Raw genomic sequence first — 5,531 nt, forward strand, 5'->3', positions numbered from 1 at the left:
CCTGCACTCTGTGCATTTTTAAACCATTATGTACCGTACTTGAAATAAAACTTCATGCATGCAGAAATACATTTGCTTTTTCTTTCCACTACAGATGTCAAGGGAAAATGACCATCTTAATACTGGTATTTAGTGTTGTAATGACATTTCTGACACCAGTGTTCTTGCAATTCTGATGTATTGTGCTATTAATTGAAACAGGTATAAAACATGTCTTTAACAAATGTACGACTGAAATAAATTCCATGATATTCAAAACACTGCTTTATTTATCATTGGTGTTTGTGACTTTTTGTGTCCACACAGCTGGTAATGTATCTGCATCTCTTCACAGTACAATTGTAGCACATTCAACTGGAAACTGGCTTGTACAATTGCCGATGGATGTAAAAATGATACTGATATGGCATTATAGCATTAAACATTTAAAGATGTTTCTTCATGTTCTAAAAAGACATTTGATAATCACTCATCATTTGGATGATGAATGATTGTATACCACACTATGACAGGTGATACGACTCACGGCCGTGTCCGTGAATTTACATCGTAAAGAAAAGTATCCCGCAGAAATACGAGACAAACCAGAATCCGTGGAAAAGTTATTTATTTTGTAGATACACCCATTTAATAATTCTACATTTGCTGGAAAAGCGCATTCATTTTCTCTTCAAAATAGAACAATACATCGCCGGCAGATGCAACGTTACAGAGCAGAGTGTACGGGCCTCTACACATTACAGTGTTCATGCGTGCGTACAGACAGCTGACAGACCAGGGGATGGGGACCCTGACAGCTACAGACACGCATACGCGGCCGGCATGCACGCGGCCACTGCACTGGCACCGTACCTTCCGACACTGCACACACATGCACATAGTCACAATGACATGAAAATGTATACAAACTCATACAATCCTCACAAGCATTTGTACAGTACAATTCATCCGTTTAGAATATGAGAAACGGGGAAAAATACGAACAATGCGCGAAATATGCGTGGAATATGATATCAGCGATTGCTCGCAAAACTGTTGCCGCTATCGCGTTCACGACGTACTGAGTACGCTGTACATCACAGCCCACACTCGCCCGCGCGCGCCCAACCAACTACAGTTCGACTGCTTTTAGGCCCTATCGGTCATTCCTTCTTGCCGAGCTCGCAGTGTGAAATGCATGCGTTATTACATACGCACTACGGAAGCTACAGCTATACTACAGCTGAAAGTAGAGGACGCAAGGCGTAATTAGAAATGAGACATCACGAATGGTAGGTGAATTGTCGAAAAATAGTAAATATCAAAAAAGTCGATGCGGCAACTGAAAATCGATGCGGGCGGGGAGCGGGCTGGGACGAGAATTATGAATTTCTTGGTATTTTCAGCGCCATTTTGAAAATAGTAAATAGTAAAAAAATCGATGCGGCGGCCAAAATCGATGCGCGCGAGGACGAGAAACTGGTTTCTTTTTTTACTTGGCCTTACTCACACTGCTTATAAAACAAATTGATTGATCTACAAATGAAAATGTAGATTGGAAAAGAAATCCATATTTATCAGCAATAGTTTGTTTTAATTTTTTTTTCTGGTATGGCTGGATTGATAGATGAGTGAATATTTGCAGTAGAACCTAGAGGTTATGTGTAATGTGATTCAGCTGATGTGTTCTGATCAGTGGTACATGTATCAAGTTTGGTCTTAAACTGTATGCTGTCCAATTTTAATTCCTACTTGTATTTGAAGTTGAAGTGACTGCTTTATCATGGATATTGATACAAATCACACTGAGAAGAAGTGACAGAAAGAGAGAGGAATATTAAACAAAACAAACACCATCCATTTTGATCAGCAAGATGTCAATGATGGCAAAAGAAATTAAAGGGCGCATTGATATTTACTATGGACAAAAGAAAAACAAACACAGAAAATGGGTCTAATGTTAGGTCAATTTTATTATACACCCGCCAAACGAAGTTTGAAGGGGGTATATAGGAATCAGCGGACGGTCGGGCGGTCGGTCCGTTGCAAATCTTGCGTCGCGAACTACTTCCTCAGTTTTCAACCGATTCCCATAAAACTTGGCACAGATGTGTGCCTTGGGTTGTAGATGTGCAAGATGTATTTTTTGACAGTACCCAAAAGTACGTTGCCATGGTAACGGCATATTATGGGCAAAAATGGGTACAAATCTTGCGTCGCGAACTCCTCCCACAGTTTTTGATCAATTTTTATGAAATTAGGTACAGATGTTCATCTGAATATGTTAATGTGCAAGACACATATTTCCGCAGTGGCAAAAAGTGCGTTGCCATGGTAACGGCATGTTATTGGTAAAATATAGGGCAAAATGCTTCATGGCAAAACTGCTTCATCAGTGTTCTTCCAATTCTCATGGAATTCATATTGAATGTTTGTCTTAGGATATAGGTCAGCATGACACATTTCTTGACAGTGACAAAAAGTATGTTGCCATGGTAACAGCTCACATATTATGAGCCAAAATGATGGAAAATTTTGTGTTGCAAACTACTTCCTCAGTTTTTGCCCAATTTCCATGAAACTTGGTACAGATGTGTGCCTTTGGTTGTAGATGTGCAAGACGCATTTTTCGACAGTACCCGAAAGTATGTTGCCATGGTAACGGCATATTAATGGCAGAAGATCGAGGAAAGATCTTGCGGATTTAGCTACTTCCTCAGTTTTTTGACCAAAGCTTATGAAATGTTGTTTGGCGGGGGTATAACCAGTCGCTGCAGCGACATTTCTAGTTTTGAGTTGAAACTAAATTTGCTTATTTTTTAATGTGACTGAGAACTGAAAAGGGATGACTCCTCTTTTACTGTCAGTGACGATCAACAATATATTTCTTGTCAAGGCTTTCTATACGAAATCCAGATTTCTATAAAGTTGTTCGCGAGCTTCAGACAAGCATTGATTTTTAGCCAATATCTCTCTCATATAGTGTAGCAGTGAGACTTTCTTCTCTATGTATTTGCATTGCACTGAAAGTAGTAACCATAGGTGCAAAACATGCAACTGAGTTTAAATTGTTTTTTTTTTTCTAGGTGAGATGTTTAAAGAGTACTGATTGTATACTCGATACAATCTGCTTGACCATTCCCTTTTATGGAAGACAAATTTGTGGTCTAGATCTTATATCAAGCCACATTGCACAAAATCTTGACTCCTGTTATACGGTTGTGCAGTTACTCCTTCATTGGACACTAGGTATCTACAGGAGTTTAGTCATTTGAGTTGTCAGATAGACACCACACAATGCTTCAGCTAATTATCCCTGTGATGAAAGAATTGACTTACCTGTGGAATGCCGCAGGAGAACACAAACTTTGTTAGTTCCCAATTACTGTAATTGAAAGTTTCCCATGCGTGGCATTGCACCATTAGTCTGGATTGTATTGGCAATAGCCATAAAATCTGCCATTGACTCTGGACATTTTTGTGAGGTGAGTATGACTCTTGATTACATAAATTTCCTTGTGGCATGCAAAACTAGTGTGGAGTAGAAAAAAACCCAAAAAACTCAACATCACTGTTACCAGTTTATTTCTCACCATCCAGACCCTGTGAAAATATGTATCTGTAATTATAAAAATCGGCAGTCAAAGCAATTTCCATGGCAACATGCACTGAATCCTGAAAGCTGAGTTGCTATTCTGATTGTTGCTGTTATTTCAGCAATTTGTTGTTGTTGTTTTAATATGTTTCTATTCTTTTTTATTTATTTATTTTTTTTCATAAGGAAGGACAGCTGGAAGCATGGCCGAGGGAGTTTGTTCTACACAGAAACTACAAAATTCATTATACAGCCTGCACGTCAAGTCAGAACTGAGTTCTTGTGAAATGATAATGGCACCTTGAGGAGTCCTTTTTCATTTATTTTTCACCAAAATTGATTCCAGTTTTAAAAGAAAAAAAATGTGTTGGAAGAAAAGTGTGAAAGTTAGCAATCAAGTTATACATGTGTGAATGAATGAGTTGTGTTGAGAGGCCTTTTAGTGACTTGTAAGCAATATTATCCACAATAAGTACAGTTATCGATGATAATGATACTACTACCTCTATTAATTCTAATTCTGAAGAACATTTCATAGCCATTGCAAATATCACTGCACTTTACATTTGATGATGAAACAGACCATTGCATATCTGTACACCATGTCCCAACAGTCAATTGCAAGAATTGGGAAGAGGGGGTGGGGTGGAGTGGTGGGGGAGGGGCTGATGTTGGTCCAAATATTATCCATCAGGCTCACCAGTGACTGAGTGAGAAGGCATTTGTCAATTTATGTTGTGAATCCATTCCGTGTCAAATTTGAGAGTGACGAATGCGCACAAACTAATTCCCCATTACCGCTGTCAGTATAAATCAGGGTGTTGCAGTGTGTGTGTTTGCGCGTGAGAGCCAGCATTGAGCTGGACAGTAAGTGAGGTGCACAACACAACTCACTGCAGTTGGTATGTTCACACTGGGACGTCGATCGCATTTTCAGCAGAAATTCAGGTTTGTGTTGAAGAACTGAATGTTGAGGAAGAGTGATTTGATATCAGGGACCAGTGAAATGTGGGGGGGGGGGGGGTAGTCTGCAACCTCCACACTTTTGGTTCTTAAAAAATCTGAACCCCCCCCCCCAACAACAACAACAGAACAGAGCCAATGGCTCATGACGATTCCGCCCATTGACCCTGGATGAAACCACATAGACAATGGGCTTTAGAGGGAATGTATTTACTGGCTTGTTGAGATATGAACATGCTGGTAGGTACCAAGAAAGGAGGTTATGCTTTTGTCAGGGTTTGTTTTTCTCTGTGCAATATAACTCAAAAAGTTGTAAACCGGATTAGATGAAACTTACAGGAAAGATTGAGAATGACACAAGGAACAGATGATTAAATTTTGCTAGCAATCCACATATTTTTATGGATTTTATAAAGGATTTTCAAGTGTTTTGGTAGGTATTATAGGGTCAATGAACTTGGGAGTTTAAGCTGTGCATTTCTTTTGTCTTTTTAGGTTTGCATATCCTATATGCGCACCTAAAGTGCATGCTAGTCTAGTGCAGCTAGTTTCTGCCAGGGCGAGGCACTGCGCAGCTGGAAGTTGATGACATAACAAAAGGCTTCTAAATTCGGAAATTGGGCGATTTTCAGCTTGCCTTACATAACTTTATGAGTGGAAATCACTGATCTCTATGGAAGAACAAGATCAGTGGTGGAAATAAGCTGCTTGGTGGAGGTCTGCGCTCTCAGAGTGCTTCTCTAGTTTGTCATTGATTTATTATGATCACATACAATCATACACCACACTGTGTACCGGTACATGAATTAATCAAGTACCCGTATGATCAAATCTAATCAGGTATATTTATCATTGTAAAGCTTCATGGAACATTATGAATGTGGATGATGCCTTCCATAATTAAACGTGAATCAAGATTAGGTTATGGATATTAACTCTGAACATACCATTTGCATAATTTGCATGTATAAATAATGTAACAAATATAAATGAC

This window comes from Diadema antillarum, unplaced genomic scaffold, assembly GCF_040938485.1.
Source record: "Diadema antillarum isolate AM-2024a unplaced genomic scaffold, OU_Dant_1.0 scf00000151, whole genome shotgun sequence".
NCBI classification, from domain to species: Eukaryota; Metazoa; Echinodermata; class Echinoidea; order Diadematoida; family Diadematidae; genus Diadema; species Diadema antillarum.